The sequence below is a fragment of the Oncorhynchus keta genome, chromosome 14, assembly GCF_023373465.1.
Source record: "Oncorhynchus keta strain PuntledgeMale-10-30-2019 chromosome 14, Oket_V2, whole genome shotgun sequence".
NCBI classification, from domain to species: Eukaryota; Metazoa; Chordata; class Actinopteri; order Salmoniformes; family Salmonidae; genus Oncorhynchus; species Oncorhynchus keta.
The window spans coordinates 37116700-37134669 of NC_068434.1; the positions used below are offsets into that span (position 1 = coordinate 37116700).

Below are 17970 nucleotides of genomic sequence, written 5' to 3' on the forward strand. Positions count from 1 at the left end.
TGTTGTCTGTTCACACTGCTATGCTTTATCTTGGTCAGGTCGCAGTTGTAAATGAGAACTTGTTCTCAACTAGCCTACCTGGTTAAATAAAGGTGAAATATTTTTTTTTTAAGTTGACTGTGCCTTTAAACAGCTTTGAAAATTCCAGAAAATGATGTCATGGCTTTAGAATCTTCTGATAAATTATGTGAATTATGTGTGAATTAGAGTCAATTGGAGTTGTACCTGTGGATGTATTTCAAGGCCTACCTTCAAACTCAGTGCCTCTTTGCTTGACATCATGGGGGAAAAAATCAAAAGAAATACAAGACCTCAGAAAAAAATCTAATAATTGTAGACCGCCACAAATCTGGTTCATCCTTGGGAGCAATTTACAAACGCCTGAAGGTACCACGTTCATCTGTACAAACAATAGTACGCAAGTATAAACACCATGGGACCATGCAGCCGTCATACAGCTCAGGAAGGAGACACGTTCTGCCTGCTAGACATGAACATACTGTGGTGCAAAAAGTGCAAATCAATCCCAGAACAGCAGAGGACCTTGTGAAGATGCTGGTGGAAACCGATACTGAAGTATCTATATCCACAGTAAAATGAGTCCTATATAGACATAACCTGAAAGGCCGCTCAGCAAGGAAGAAGCCACTGCTCCAAAACCGCCATAAAATTGCCAGACAACGGTTTGCAACTGCACATGGGGACAAAGATTATACTTTTTGGAGAAATGTCCTCTGGTCTGATGAAACAAAAATAGAACTGTTTGGCCATAATGACCATCGTTATGTTTGGAGGAAAAAGGGGGATGCTTGCAAGCCGAAGATCACCATCCCAACCATGAAGCACGGGGTGGCAGCATCACGTTGTGGGGGTGCTTTGCTACAGGATGGACTAGTGCACTTCACAAAATAGATGGCTTCATGAGGCAGAAAAAGTATGTGGCTATATTGAAGCAACATCTCAAGACAGTCAGGAAGTTAAGCTTGGTCGCAAATGGGTCTTCCAAATGAACAATGACCCCAAGCATACTTCCCAAGTTGTGGCAAAATAGTTTAAGGAGAACCAAGTCAAGGTATTGGAGCAAGGAGGCCTACAAACCTGACTCAGTTATACCAGCTCTGTCAGGAGGAATGGGCCAAAATTCACCCAACCTATTGTGGGAAGCTTGTGGAAGGCTTCCTGAAACATTTGACCCAAGTTAAACAATTTAAAGGCAATACTACCAAATACTAATTGATTGTATGTAAACTTCTGACCCACTGGGAATGTGATGAAAGAAATAAAAGCTGAAATAAATAATTCTCTCTACTATTATTCTGATATTTCACATTCTTAATAAAGTGGTGATCCTAACTGACCTAAGACAGGGAATTTTTACTAGGATTAAGTGTCAGGAATTGTGAAATTGAGTTTATATGAATTTGGCTATGTAAATGTCCGACTTCAACTGTATCAGCGGGGCCAAGAGGTTAAACTCCAAACAAGCCCGCTTGGCTCTCTTCACATGCTTCCATTTTTATGTTACTTACATCCATGGAAAGAAATGTAAAAGATGACACTCTCTCGTGGCAGTTTGACCTTCCGACCAGTAACTCAGATCCTACAACATTCTTCCTTCCTCTTGCATTATGGGACCAGTACAGTGGGAAGTACACTCTACTATAAAAGAAGCCCAAACCTCAGTCCCGGCTGCTCCTGACACACAAGCTGGGAAGAGTTACGTACCACAAAACTTCTGGCCTGTAAATTCTGGTGCTCCTCCCTGGCATCCAACATAAGGGATTACGTACACTATGTCCAGTCTGAGCCCAAACCAAAAGCCCTCATCATCTCCCTTCTGGTATTACCTTGTTAAGGATAGGGGGCAGTATTTCCCCTTTGGATGAATTGCGTGCCCATAGTGAACTGCATCAAAATCTGTCCTAAATTGCTAATATATGCATATTATTATTATTATTGGATAGGAAACACTCTGAAGCTTCTAAAACCGTTTGAATTATGTCTGTGAGTATAACAGAACTCACAGGGCAGGCAATCTTCCAAACTAGTTTTGGAATCCTGAAAGTTGGGGCAACTTTGACGTCATCGCCCCCTCCCTTCCCAACATGTTATGGATCTAGAAACACTTCCTATGTCTTCCACTAGATGTCCTCATTCAGTAGAAAGTGTAATGGAGCATTTGCTGTGAACTTTGACCTAATGGGAAGGAAATTGCTTCAGTGTCGCAAAAGATTCATGTGCTTGAAAGCGTGTATGCTTTTGGAGTGCTTCGTCTGTTCCAATCAGCCCGAGATTAACTAGGATTGCCCGGTTGGAATGCCATTCGTTTTGTACGTTTATAACATCCTGAAGATTGATTCTGCACTTAGTTTGACCAGTTTCGTCCACCTGTAATATGTAATTTTGAAGTTTTGATGCAAAATTATCCTGGACCAGAAGTAATTTTTTGGGCATTTGAGCTGAAAGTGGTAGCAGATGCTGCTACATGGACACTAGAATTGAACATTATGAAACAAAACGATTTATTGTTGAAGTAGGACTCCTTGCACTACATTCTGATCGAAGACCATCAAAGGTAAGGGAATATTTATGTTGTAATTTTGTATTTCTATTGACTCCAACATAGCGGAGAAATATTGTTACGTCTGAGCCCTGTCTCAGTTTATTGCAATGTTAAGCTTTTTCTGTAAACGTTAAAAAAATGTGACACAGCGGTTGCATTAAGAACCAGTGTATCTTTTTAATTATATGTAGAACATGTATCTTTAGTCAAAGTTTATGATGAGTATTTCTGTTATCTGGCGTAGCTTTCTATAATTCCTCCGGACATTTTGGAGAATTTTCTGAACATGGCATCAATGTAAACCAAGATTTATGGATATAAAATGCATATTATCGAACAAAACATAAATGTACTGTGTAATATGTCATATGACTGTCATCTGATGAAGATTTTCAAGAGGTTAATGAATTACTTTTTTTTAATCGTGCTTTTGTCATTTTATCTTTTGTGGTACAAAATGGCTACGTATTCTCTTTGTTTTGGTGGTGGTCTAACATAAATATATGCTGTGTTTTCGCCGTAAAACATTTTAAAAATCTGACACGCTGGGTAGATGAACAAGGTGTTTATCTTTCATTTGAGGTATTGGACTTGTTAATGTGTAGAGGTTAAATATTTCTAAGAATATTTTTGCATTCCCTGCGCCACCGTTTCAGCTGAACGGGGGGATGTAGTTCCTGTAGGGGAACCCATAGGCTTAACCTTTGCCAATTCCTCACAGACCCTGGTCCCACATAGCTGTTGACTTCATCTTAGACCTTCCTGAAGCCTCTGGTAACAACACCATCCTTGTCATAGGAGACTGTTTTTCAAAATTGTGTGTGGTCCCTCTTCCTCATTTACCTAATGCCATTTAATTGTCTGAGTGTTCCAGCAGGTGTTCCGTCTGTATGGGATTCCTGAGGACATCGTCTCTGACCGCGGACACCAGTTTGTCTCCCGGATGTGGCAAGCCTTCTGTGACCAACTGGGGGTCGCCCTTAGCCTCTCCTCCGGGTACCATCCCCAGAACAACAGACAGACGGAATTCCTGAACCAAGAAATAGGGAAGTACCTCCGCAAACAATGTTCTGCCTCTCCACATGACTGGAGACGGTATATGGCCTGGGTCGAATAAGCTCAGAACTCACTCATGCATTCATCCCTCCGCCTTACTCCGTTTCAGTGTGTACCTGGTTACCAACCCCATTCCCCCCCATGTTTCCCTGGGAGGCGGCGCCTGGTGCTGTAGACGACTGGTTTCGGCGTAGCGAGCGGGTAAGGGAGACTGCTCACCGGCATCTGCAGGAAGCCTCTAATAACCAGAAACGCTTTGCCAATAGACGCCACCGACCTACACCACTCTTTCACCCCAGACAGAGTGTGTGGTTCTCTACCAGAGACATTCGCCTCCCCTACAAAAAGTTCTGTCCTCGCTTTATTGGTCCCTTCAAGAGAACCCATCGCATCAACCCCTTCACATACCACCTCAAGTTACCCTGTCAGTATAAAATCTCCTTGTCCTTCTGTGTCTCTGTTAAAACCGGGCCTCTTCATTCTCCAGTCTCAACCCGCAGTGCGCCCCCGCCATTGGACATCGGAGGGGAACCTGCCTACGCCATTCAGGCCATCCTTCATTCCAAACGCTAAAAGTCGCATCCACTATCTAGTGGACTGGGAAGGTTATGGGCCTGGAGACCAGTCCTAGGTCCCCGACCAGGACATCCTCAACCCAGAGATGATTTGGGCATTCCACCGTAACCGCCCCGAGCTCCGGGTCGACCCCCGACCAGACCCACTGGACATCAGCCTCGACGCGGAACGTCGGGTAAGTCCAGGACCTCCCCTGCCCACTCCACCCTCCGGTGCCGTTGGGTTGTCAGGAGCTACCCTTGAGGGGAGGGGCGTGAACTGTTTTTTCTTAGTGAACCGTGTCGTCTAGAACATAGCCCTGTCTTTCATTTTTGTTCAGATTCAGACCTGAAAGGGAAACCAGTTGAGTTTAATCTCTCGCAGTCCTCTGGACATCAAGGCTCGTATTTGAGTACCCCTGGTTTGGGTGCATCACTGTGCAAGAAGGTCTCTGAAAGACCCATCAGTTTAGTGAGAAAGCCTGCCACCTTGTATGCGTATCTGGAGGAAACCTCAATTGAACCAAGGTGAGTAGTTGTCGGTGGTATCCTTATGTTATTCCAATCACACAAAAGCACCTGTCCTGTATGTGTGCATTTGTACTCAAATGCGTTTGTGTGTGTGTATGCACGAGTACGACCCTACCGCACACAGGAAGCGACGCAGGTCTTAATCCAGGCATCTCCCGTCTGGACTACTGCAACTCACTGTTGGCTGGGCTTCCCGCTTGTGCCATCAAACCCCTGCAACTTATCCAGAAAGCAGCAGCTCGCCTGGTTTCCAACCTTCCCAAGTTCTCTCATCACCCTGCTCCTCCGCACACTCCACTGGCTACCAGTCGAATCTTGCATCCACTACAAGACCATGGTGCTTACCTATGGAACAGCCCCTCCCAACCTGCATGTTATGCTCAAACCCTACACCCTGACCCGAGCACTCCGTTCTGCCACCTCAGGTATCATGGCTCTCCCACCCTTATGGGAGGGCAGCTCCCACTCAGGCCAGTCCAAGCTCTTCTCTTTCCTGGCACCCCAATGGTGAAACCAGCTTCCCCCTGAAGCTAGGACAGCAGAGTCCCTGCCTATCTTCCGAAAACATCTGAAACCCTACCTTTTCAAACAGTATCTTAAATAATCCTCCTCCTCACCACGAGACCCCCACCTCATATTTTCCTAATTCACCTCCATCTGTCTGTAACTGCTTACAGTCATTTGTTTACAAGTGTGTGTGTGTGTGTGTGTGTGTACTTAACTGCTTAGATTGTTGCGTAGAGCAAAGACAGACCTAATAATTTCAGACAGTAAATCTGAATCTGATTCACTGATTTATTCATAGTCCATAGTACTAACTGTCATTAATATTATTATTTTTTAAACTTTCCTGCTGTCCCTGTCCTTGACCCAAACACGACGTGTGTGTGAGAGAGAGAAACAAATCATCCTTAAGCGCTCAAACAACCACAACAAGGAAGAAAAAGGTTTTATGTATCCCTTTTCGTTTTATGTATTCCTTATTGTCTTACGTCGGAGAGCGCGATGGACGTCTGCACTTATAGGACCTAAACCAAAAATGAAGCAGTCTGTCCTCATATAGGTAGGCTAGTCTCCTCATGGGAGCGATGGGGAGATTTTAGGGTTAGGGGAAGAAGGGGTTTGTGAGACAAAATAAAATGCATCAAGTAATGACACCTCACAGGGAAGCATCATGGAAATGCTCTGATGTAAGGGAGCCACAGTGAGAAACCTTGTTGAGTGCAGACGTCCATCGCGCTCTCCGACGTAAAACAATAAGGAATATATAAAACGCCACAGGACTACCTGACATGATGACTCCTTGCTGTCCCCAGTCCACCTGGCCGTGCTGCTGCTCCAGTTTCAACTGTTCTGCCTTATTATTATTCGACCATGCTGGTAATTTATGAACATTTTAACATCTTGGCCATGTTCTGTTATAATCTCCACCCGGCACAGCCAGAAGAGGACTGGCCACACCACATAGCCTGGTTCCTCTCTAGGTTTCTTCCTAGGTTTTGGCCTTTCTAGGGAGTTTTTCCTAGCCAGCGTGCTTCTACACCTGCATTGCTTGCTGTTTGGGGGTTTAGGATGGGTTTCTGTACAGCACTTTGACATATCAGCTGATGTACGAAGGGCTATATAAATACATTTGATTTGATTTTGATGATGCTGTTGGTGCAGCAGTAGCCTCTAGGTTAGAGAGGAGGGCTAGTAACCAGAGGGTATTGTGTGTGTGTATATATATAAATATTTTATTGTATTGTACCCTGATTGTTAATTATGCAGTCAAGATATTTTAGATGGCCTTTAAGTTAGAGAGGTATATCAGGTAGTTGTCTTCATGATGCTCTTAGGCTTGGTCAGAAAGATGTCTTTCTTTTAACATTAGATTACATTGATGGAGGAGACCTGATCCCCCAGAGCACCTGGTGTCACAGGAAGGCCAAGAAGATCATCAAGGACCCCAGCCACCTGAGCCCCGGCCTTTTCACTCCGATACCATCTAGAAGGAGGAGACAGTACAGGTGCATCAAAGTTGAGACTGATAAACCGCTTCTATCGCCAGGCCATCAGACTGTTAAATAGTCACCACTATCCGGCCTCAGCTCAGTACCTTGCCCTGAACTTCAGACACTGTCACTAGCCGGCTACTACCCGGTACTCTACCCTGCACCTTATAGACTGCTGCCCTATGTATAGGACCTTCATAATGTATTCGTACCCCTTGACTTATTCCACATGTTGTTGTGTTACAGCCTGAATTCAAAATGGATGATTTTTTCCCCCACCCATCAACACGCAATTAATGTTGAAGTGAAAACATGCTTTTTGACATTTTCACAAATGTATTAAATATGAAATGGAGAATTATCTCACAAGTATTCACACAGCCTGAGACTTTCTGGGTAAGTCTAAGAGCTCTTCAAACCTGGATTGTGCAACGTTTGCCCATTTTTATTATTTTCAAAATTCTTCAAGCTCTGTCAAATTGGTTGTTGACAATTGCTAGACTACCATTTTCAGGTCTAGCCATGGTAACTTGGCCACTCAGGAACATTCCTTGTCTCCTTGGTAAGCAACTCCAGTGTAGATTTGACCTTCTGTTTTAAGTTATTGTCCTGTTGAAAGGTGAATTAATCTCCCAGTGCCTGTTGGAAAGCAGACTGAACCAGGTTTTCCTCTAGGATTTTGCCTGTGCTTTACAAGCATACCCATAATTGGATCTGCCCGAAACATATCAATTTGTATTCAGGACAAAAAATAAATTGCTTTGCCACATTAGGCTAGTGCCTTGTTGCAAACAGGATGTATGATTTGGAATATTTTGTCTGTACAGGGTTCATTCTTTTCACTGTCATTTTATATTGAACCTTTATTTAACTAGGCCAGTTAATTACAAACAAATTCTTATTTACAATGTTGGCCTGCCAGGGAATAGTGGGTTAACTGCCTTGTTCAGGGGTAGATTTTTACCTTGTCAGCTCAGGGATTTGATCCAATAACCTTTCGATTACTGGCCCAATGCTCTAACCACTGGGCTACCTACCACCCCAGGTTAGTATTGTGGTACTAATTAGTACTAATTAGGTTAGTATTGTGGAGAAACTACAATGCTGTTGATACATCCTCAGTTTTCTCCTATCACAGCCAATTAAACTCTGTAACTGTTTTAAAGTCACCATTGGCCTCATGGTGAAATCTCTGAGCAGTTTCCTTCCTCTCCCCCAACTGAGTTGTGACTTGTGAAGCTTTAATTTGATTGCCAATCAGCACTCCTAGTCACTCGATGAATAAGTCCCAAGGGTTAAAATCCCCAGTCTGCCATTTCTTGTCCTCATGCCATGTCTAACTTCTCAGATCTCCCCCTCTCTATTTCCTACTTTCTAAATAAATGTCAAAAAGGAACGATGGAATGATTCATCTCCTTCTTAAGAGTTAAGACTGATTTAAGGAAGGAATGGTCCTAGAGTGCCATCCACTGTATATCTAAATATTATGGGACTAACACTAAACCTTGGTGTTCTTCAAAGCTATCACTAGAGGACGCTGTTATATCAAAAATCATTTATTCACACAGGCAGGCGATCACCGTGCCTCATATGAAGAGAAATTAGAGATAAATCATATTAGTGCTCATCGGCCATTGGACATAAACATTGCACAATAAGTTGGAAAACGCAAATTCAACAATTTGTGGTTTGGAAGGAATCAGTGGCTAACCTGCTATTCAGTGGAGTGGGTGTGTGGTCCAAGTCTGGGTTTAAGGGTCTATTTTCCAAGCTTAAAACAATAAACATTCAAACATAAACAAGGGACATAAAAGGTTGAATACATTGGCTATGCTGTTAATCCAGTAAAGGTATGATACATGGATAAGAGAGTAGCAGCAGAGTAAAAATGGGGGTGGGGACAATGCAAATAGTCTGGGTAGCGATTTGATTAGGTGTTCAGGAGTCTTATGGCTTGGGGGTAGAAGCTGTTAAGAAGCCCCTTGAACCTCGACTTGGCGTTCCGGTACCGCTTGCTGTGCGGTAGCAGAGAGAACAGTCTATGACTAGGGTGGCTGGAGTCTTTGGCAATTTGTTGTGCCTTCCTCTGACACAGCCTGGTATAGAGGTCCTGGATGGTAGGAAGCTTGGCCCCAGTGATGTACTGGGCAGTACGCAATACCCTCTGTAGTGTCTTGCGGTCGGAGGCCGAGCAGTTGCCATACCAGGCAGTGATGCAACCAGTCAAGATGCTCTAGATGGTGTAGCTGTGTAACTTTTTGAGGATCTGAGGACCCATGACCAAATATTTTCAGTCTCCTGAGGGGGAAAAGGCATTGTCGTGCCCTCTTCACGACTGTCTTGGTGTGTTCGGATCATAACAGTTTGGAATTTGAAGTTCTTGACCTGCTCCACTACAGCCCTGTCAACGTGAATGGGGGCGTGTTCAGCCCTCCTTTTCCTGTAGTCCACGATCTGCTCCTTTTGTCTTGTTCATGTTGAGGGAGAGGTGGTTGTCCTGGCACCACACTGCCAAGTCTCTGATCTCCTCCGTATATCAGGCCTACCACTGTTGTGTCGTCAGCAAACGTAATGATGGTGTTGGAGTCGTGCCTGGCCAATCAGTCGTGGGTGAACAGGTAGTACAGGAGGGGACTAAGCAAGCACCCTTGAGGGGCCCCAGTGTTGAGGGTCAGCTGTGTTGTTCCCTACTCTTACCACCTGTTCTTTAAAAGTGCTTTCCACACCATCTTAAATAAGCATGCCCCTTTCAAAAAATGTAGAACTAAGAACAGATATAGCCCTTGGTTCACTCCAGACTTGACTGCCTTTGACCAGCACAAAAACACCCTGTGGCATACTGCACTAGCTTCGAATAGTCCCCGCGATATGCAACTTTTCAGGGAAGTCAGGAACCAATACACAAAGTCAGTTAGGAAAGCAAAGGCTAGCTTTTTCAAACAGAAAGTTGCATCCTGCAGCACTAATTCCAAAAGGTTTTGAGATACTGTAAAGTCCATGGATAATAAGAGTACCTCCTCCCAGCTGCCCACTGCACTGTGACTAGGAAACCCTGTCACCACTGATAAATCCATGATAATCGAGAATTTCCACAATAATTTCTATACGGCTGGCCATGCTTTCCACCTGGCTACCCCAACCCTGGTCAACAGCAAGTGGCCTAAGCCCCCCCTGCTTCTCCTTCACTCTAAATCCAGACAGCTGATGTCCTGAAAGAGCTGCAAAATCTGGATACCTACAAATCAGCTGGGCTAGACAATCTGGACCCCCTCTTCCTAAAATTTTACGCCCCCATTGTTGCTACCTCTATTACTAGTCTGTTCAACCTCTCTTTCGTATCGTCTGAGATTCCTAAAGATTGGAAAGCGGCCGCGGTCATCCCCCTCTTCAAAGGGGGAGACACTCTTGACCCAAACTGTTACAGACCTATAACCATACTGCCACCATACTGCCCTGCCTTTCTAAAGTCTCTCGAAAGCCAAGTGAACAAACAGATCACCGACCATTTCGAATCCCACCGTACCTTCTCCACCATGCAATCTGGTTTCCGAGCTGGTCACAGGTGCACCTCAGCCACGCTCAAGGTCCTAAACGATATCATAACCTCCATTGATAAAAGACAGTACAGTGCAGCCGTCTTCATAGACCTGGCCAATGCTTTCGACTCTATCAATCACCGTATTCTTATTGGCAGACTTAACAGCCTTGGTTTCTCTAATGACTGCCTTCTGTGGTTCAATAACTACTTCTCAGATAGAGTTCAGTGTGTCAAATTGGAGGGCCTGTTGTCCCGACTAGCGTCACTATTCTGGACGGTTCTGACGGTTCTGAATATGTGGACAACTATAAATACCTAGGTGTCTGGCTAGACTATAAACTTTCCTTCCAGACACACATTAAGATTCTCCAATCCAAAGTTAAATCTAGAATTGGCTTCCTATTTCGCAACAAAGCCTCCTTCACTCATGCTGCCAAACATACCCTCGTAAAACTGACTATCTTGCCGATCCTTGACTTCGGCGATGTCATTTACAAAATACCTCTAACACTCTACTCAGCAAATTGGATGCAGTCTATCACAGTGCCATCCATTTTGTCACCAAAGCCCCATATACTACCCACCACTGCGACCTGTATACTCTCGTTGGCTGGTCCTCGCTACATATTCGTAGCAAAACCCACTTATAAGTCATCTATAAGTCTTTGCTAGGTAAAGCTCCGCCTTATCTCAGCTCACTGGTCACCATAGCAACACCCACCCGGAGCACGCGCTCCAGCAGGTATATTTCACCTGTCATCCCCAAAGCCAACACCTCGTTTGGCCGCCTTTCCTTCCAGTTCTCTGCTGCCAATGACTGGAACGAATTGCAAAAATCACTGAAGTTGGAGACTTATAACTCTCTCACTAACTTTAAGAGTCAGCTGTCAGAGCAGCTTACCGATCGCTGCAGCTGTACACAGCCCATCTGTAAATAGCCCATCCGTAAATAGCCCATCCAAACACTACCTAATTTCTTTTGCTCTTTTGCATACCAGTTTTTCTACTTGCACATCCTCATCTGCACATAACACTCCAGTGTAAATTGCCAAATTGTAATTACTTTGCCACTATTGGCCTATTTGTTGCCTTACCTCCTTACTTACTTTGCACAAACTCTATACAGATTTTTCTATTGTGTTATTGACTGTATGTTTTTTTTAACCCTGTGTTGTTTGGTCACACTGCTCTGCTTTATCTTGGCTACGTCGCAGTTGTAAATGAGAACTTGCTGTCAAATGGCCTACCTGGTTAAATAAAGGTGAAATAAAAAAATATTTAAAATTGTTTAGTTATACAGGTCTTTGGCTTTTATGAATTCAAAAACAATTAACATGATTCATACATTTGATAGGTAGCTTTGAGCTATGTGGTGGTCTGGTGTATCACTGTTTTGTTGCAAAACCTGAGAGGGCGTGTGTATCGGACCGGAATGCCTTAGTTTCTATTTAATGTGCCAATAGAAAAGCTTCAGTAACTACCGTTATTGTTCCTCATGTATTTGGATGTCATTATCTAGGTATAATATCGTAACCCAGAACCAATCCGCTACTTTATTAAGGCTGTCATGACAGGTTGATCTAGGTGTGGAGTCTGTAACCTTAGGGGTGTGTCACCCCTCAGATGGGCCTGCAGTGAAACATGGAAAAATGTACCATCACACCTCAAACACCCGTCCACACTCTTTGATTACATGCATAAAACATAACTGTAGCCCTGTCCTACCCTTACAACACGATTGTTTCTATAAGATAAGCAACGGCTCAATCTGGATTGTCATCTCTTAAGGGTAATGTTGACTTTTTTCTTCAAGATAGCCATCTGTTCTGATTTAATTATTGTATCTTCAATTATACATATGACACTGTGATTTATTTTATACTTTTGTTGATTAATTTCTAAAGGGGATAAAATTGGGTTTCCTTTTTTTACAGAAGGATGTGGTTTAATCTTTTTCATGATCTTGATTGGATTCTCCCTCAGTTACCCCATAAGTGACCCTTTCTTCACATTCAACGTTCAAAATCACAAGGACGCAACCGCTCATATCATCATATCAACACGTAAAGAAATTTGAAACAGCAGAAAACCTCATCCGCTATGACAGATGCACAGATTACCCTTGTCAAGACCCTTGGATCTCCAGGGACAGGGACTATGACTCCTTCACTCCCACCTTTTACTTTGAGGACCCTCCATTGCCCCCTCGCCACATCCCCAAACCTGTCCCTCCTTCACTGCTCTGAACCACACCATCACCCCCACAAGAGAAACCAGACAGACACAACAACTCCCCTCTATCCCTCCTATCAAGGGCACTGTCCTACCTATCACTGGATGTGCATACCTTCCCTGTTTCCTTAGCGGAAATTGTGATACCTTATTTGGCACTCTGCCTCCCTCCAGCCTGAGCCAACTTCCCCCAACCCTCAGACTCTATACGTGGGGATGGGGACACAGACCAAAGTGGAGGCCTGCCCTGTGTGCCCACACAAGAAAATGGCATCCCTCCGGTCTATGTTTTCACAGCCTCTAAGGAGCAGCCCAGAGTTTTCATTCTGCCCTCTGCCTCCGGTGGCCAACCACACAGTTCAGCCTCCATCCCGCCCTGTATGCCCATTTTTCTACTTCCTCCAGGACAGAACCCAGACTTGGGGGAGGAGGCAGCAGAGGGACTTCCCGGACCCATCTGTGTATTCCCATCTAAGGCGGCCACTGGGATGGGCAACAGTGGGTTAAAGGGGAGGTAGATGACACTGATTCACGTAATACAACTTCAGATGTCAACATGCCATCTCCTCCCCAATGACCTGACTTTTCCTCCCATCCCCATTCACCCTGGTGTTTTCATTCACATCCCTGGAGAAAACATCTGAGATGTAAAAACGGCTTCTGAGATTCCGACTGCACTGATTCAAGGTAGTTTTCCCAGTCTCTCCCTGTCCGAGTCTGTAACACCAACGTGTTTCAAGCAGACCACCATAGTCCCTGTGCCCAAGAACACTAAGATAACCTGCCTAAATGACTACCGACCTGTAGCACTCACTACTGTAGCCATGAAATGCTTTGAAATGCTGGTCATGTCTCACACCAACACCATTATCCCATAAACCTTAGACCCACTCCAATTTGCATATCACCCCAACAGATCCACAAATGATGCAATCTCTATTGCACTCCACACATGGACAAAAGGAACACCTATGTGAGAATGCTATTCATTGACTACAGCTTCAACACCATAGCGTTCAACACCATAGTGTCCTCAAAGCTCATCACTAAGCTAAGGATCCTGGGATTAAACACCTCCCTCTGCAACTAGATCCTGGACTTCATGACGGCCATCCTCAGGTGGAAAGGGTAGGTAACAACACAGCCACCACCCTGATCCTCAACACAGGGGGCCCTCAGGGGTGCGTGCTCAGCCTCCTCCTGTACTCCCTGTTCACTCATGACTGCACGGCCAGGCATGACTCCAACACCATCATTAAGTTTGCCGACAACACAACAGTGGTAGGCCTGATCACCGACAATAAGGAGATAGCCTATAAGGAGGAGGTCAGAGACCTGACTGTGTGGTGGAAGGACAACAACCTCACCCTCAACATGATCAAGACAATGGAAATGATTGTGGACTACAGGAAACGGAGGACCGAGCACTACCCCATTCTCAACAATGGGGCTGTAGTGGAGCAGGTTGAGAGCTTCAAGTTCATTGGCTTCCACATCACCAACAAACTAACATGGTCCAACCACACCAAGACAGTAGGGAAGAGGGCACGACAAAACCTATTTGACCTCAGGAGACTGAAAAGATTTGGCATGTGTCCTCAAATCATCAAAAGGTTTTATAGCTGCACCATCGAGAGCATCCTGATGGGTTGCATCACTGCCTGGTATAGCAACTGCCCCGCCTCCGACCGCAAGACACTACAAAGGGTAGTGCATACGGCCCAGTACATCACCGGGTCCAAGCTTCCTGCCATCCAGGACCTCTATACCAGGTGGTGTCAGAGGAAGTCCCTAAAAATTGTCAAAGACTCCAGCCACCCTAGTCATAGACTGTTCTCTCTGCTACCGCATGGCAAGCGGTACCGGATCACCAAGTCTAGGTCCAAGAGGCTTCTAAAATAGCTTCTACCCCCAAGCCAAAAGCCCCCTGAACATCTAATCAAATGGCTACCCAGACTATTTGCATTGCCCCCCCCCTCTTCTACGCTGCTGCTACTCTCTGTTATTATCTATGCATAGTCATTTTAATAACTCTACCTAGATGTACATATTACCTCAATTGCCTCAACACCGGTGCCCCCGCACATTGACTCTGTACCGGCACCCCCTGTATATAGCCCTGCTATTGTTATTTACTGCTTCTCTTTAATTGTTAGTTTTTCTTATCTCTTACTTTTTTTTAGGTATGTTCTTAAAACTGCATTGTTGGTTAAGGGCTTGTAGGTAAGCATTTCCCTGTAAGGTCTGTTGTATTTGGCGCATGTGAAAAATTTGATAGCCACAGATCCTCACACAACTCGATCAGACACAACTTGATTGATTATAATGTCCGTTTTATTTGCTCGTGTTTTGTATTGAACATAGCTGGAGGTTAAACTAAATTACTGTATCACAGGAGGTTGGTGGCATCTTAATTGGGGAGGATGGGCTTGTGGGAATTTTTTTATGTTATTATGACTATTAAATAAACATACACATTGTCAATTATTGGGTCTTATTATACTTTCTGCATATTTCTGTTTACTATTGGATGTAGATCAATTATCTGCAATAGATTAGTCAAACTCATATGAAATTGTGTGCTTGTGAAATTGTGTGATTTTACAGTGTATCTGTACATACTTTGGGGGAAAATACCACAATTTTATTTATATCATAAAGATTATACATTTGGCCTTCTCTGCTTCAGGCGAAATGTGTATTGGTCTATTTGCTTTTGTGGTCACTCAAATAAATTGAGTCCCGCCCCCCTCAGGAATGAGGGTGCTCCTTTGGTTTGGTGGTTTGCTTTAATAACTAGAATCTTGACAGAATATTGCCCTGCGTCACGAAGGAAGCTTTTCTAAAAGTATACAATTGTTTTTCGTCGTTTACACTGGAATTATGGAACCACAACAACATGTTTATCAGGCTTATACTGTAGCTTTGTCTTCAAAGGACATTGGTTCATCTGTCTGTGTGTTATTTCTGCTTCTCTCTAATTTAACACTTTTGAAGGATTTAATGTTGAGCTTTCCATTCTTAAAATATAGACAAGACTAAAGGGTATACCAGTATTGCCATGGAAATGAGTCAGCAAAGGAAATGAATTATCATAGTGACACTTGGTTGATCCCACGCACCACATCATGCATATAAGCATGCCCCATTCAAATAACGTCTATTGTTCATTCATACATCCTATCAGCATTGGATGTACTGCAGGAACATTATCTTTAAATTCGTATTCATTGGGACTGCAAAACCCTTCCCTTTTCATGCTGAAGACAAGGGGATACTCAACCTAATCAAGGTCATTCTTAGAATAACATACATGTCTTTGTCATTTAGTGTTGAAATAATTATGTTCAATTATAATGTATTCCACGAACCTTTGTTTCTCACCAATACTTGTGAAGTTTACTATGTAAAAAATAAAACAACGTTGACATTTATTTGACTCTTTCAGAAATGATGGAAATGAAAAAGGAGATTCTGTGGACCACCCTTTGTGTTTTCTTTGTGGTGACAGTATCTTATTCAAAACCCGTAAGAATGCCCATGTTGTTTTTCCAGAATATTTGTTCTTATAAATCTGTCACTATTGCACTATAATGTGCACAATGACACAAGGTCAGTAAAAACAGACTGTGTAAAAAAAGTGTGCTATGCTATGTTTCTACACTAAAATATGTATTTATATTTCCGAAAACAGGTCAGTCTGCATGGATTCCAGTTCAGAAACCTGATGGCTGACAGCCTGGAATCTTCCGAGTCTTCTGAGTCCAACGAGTCTTCTGAGAACATTGGCGTAGCACCACAGACAGCCAATGGTCAGCCAATGGTCACTGGCGCTGAGACTGCAATACCAGACACAGAGGAGGAGACCGATCCGCAAGAAAGCGATGCTATACCCTCTGAAACAGCCTCAGAGGTTGATGATGCTTTGATCGCTTCACAAACTGCACTTGGAACTGAAGCCTCATCGGCAGACTCACTAAATGGGACAGAAACTGAGACTACCTCACAACATCCAGCCATAATCACAGTGACTGATTCTCCCAGTCTGACTTCAGATGTCATAACCCATATAAGGTCTATGCTCACGACGGCTCTTCCATCAATCATTGACACAGCTACAATCCAAGAATTCCATGTGGGCACAACTCTTCCCCCGAGCCCATACCCCATACCCATTATGGAGCAGCCAACCACTCCACCCGTCTCCTCAGTACTAGGCCTAACTCCCCAGCAGCCAGTTCCATTGGAAACCACTGATGACATATCTGCTGTGCCAGGTTGTTTTACTGTAGTATACATAACTAGCCCTCAGCCAGTTCCTGCTAGAGGCGATAACATTTAAAGCTGAGAGGAAACTAGAATATCTTTGATTAAAGCTGGAATCCGAAGTAGAGGGAAACAGCGCCACTGGCCACGGTTGTTATTGTTTTTGTTGCCGAGCTTAGGAGCGTCGTCGCGCAGGATGGTAAAAATGTTTGCATGTATTGCCATGTAATGATGTCCAAGGCGGAAAAAATGGTATTCTTTGTTAGCAGTAACTTCTTTGTTGTTGTAATGTTGCAACGGACATGTCTGTTTCACCATTAAGGATTCTAGCTTTAAAGGTCAAATGCAGCCATTTTTATCTCAATATCAAATCATTTCTGGGCAACAATTAAGTACTTTACTGTCATTGCTGTGAATTAAAATGGTCAAAATTGAAAAGTCACTTGCACATCCTTGTTGCAGTTGAATAAGATGACAGCTCTGACGAAGGCCTTGAGGCCGATACGTAAACCTTAATAAAGAGCAGTGATACTAGCAAGAGCAGTGTCCGGGTTTCTTATTTTTTCTCCAATTAAAATGGTCAAAAAGAAACAAAAATATATTCTAAGTAAAGAGCAATTTCTCAAGCAAATATGTTGCTAGGACTGTCTGGTAGTGGTCTGAGTGGGGAGGTGAAAATGGAACATTTGCTGTTATGGGCAAGAGAGGTTTGGAACTTTCTTTCTTATTGGTCTATTAACTCATTTACTAAAACTCCATCCCATCAAAACAGGCTAAGATTTCAGGCAGTCTTTTCAAACAGCTCTTAAGCTCAAAGGGCATTATCATAATTTTCACAATTCTACACAATTTTAATTTGTCTTAGTGAGCTGCACATTACTGACACCTACATTAGTGCTTTGTGGAGGGCCTGCAACTGGCTAGAACACTCATGAAAATGATTCACTAGTATCTTCTGCACGATATCAGTGATAAAGATTCAGATATACCGTACCTCATATTGCTCAGTCTTTCATAAGACAATCTTCAAGATATTTGGTGGTAGGTAGTGGTTAGAGCGTTGGACTAGTAACAGGAAGGTTGCAAGATCAAATCCCTGAGCTGACAAGGTAAAAATATGTTGTTCTGCCCCTGAATAAGGCAGTTAACCCACTGTTCCTAGTTCTTAACTGACTTGCCTAGTTAAATAAAGGTAAAATACACTTTTGTCTGATTTGTTTTGAAACGTGACACATA

At 43.6% G+C, this 17970-nt stretch overlaps 1 long non-coding RNA gene across 1 annotated transcript; it reads left to right on the forward strand.

Moving 5' to 3' along the window:
- The first annotated feature begins 15612 nt into the window (after positions 1-15612).
- LOC118394244 (uncharacterized) lies at positions 15613-17176 on the forward strand. Its single transcript, XR_004827698.2, has 3 exons — positions 15613-15760; positions 15917-15996; positions 16163-17176. It is a non-coding gene; the product is annotated as an uncharacterized LOC118394244 (long non-coding RNA).
- The last annotated feature ends 794 nt before the right edge of the window (positions 17177-17970 follow it).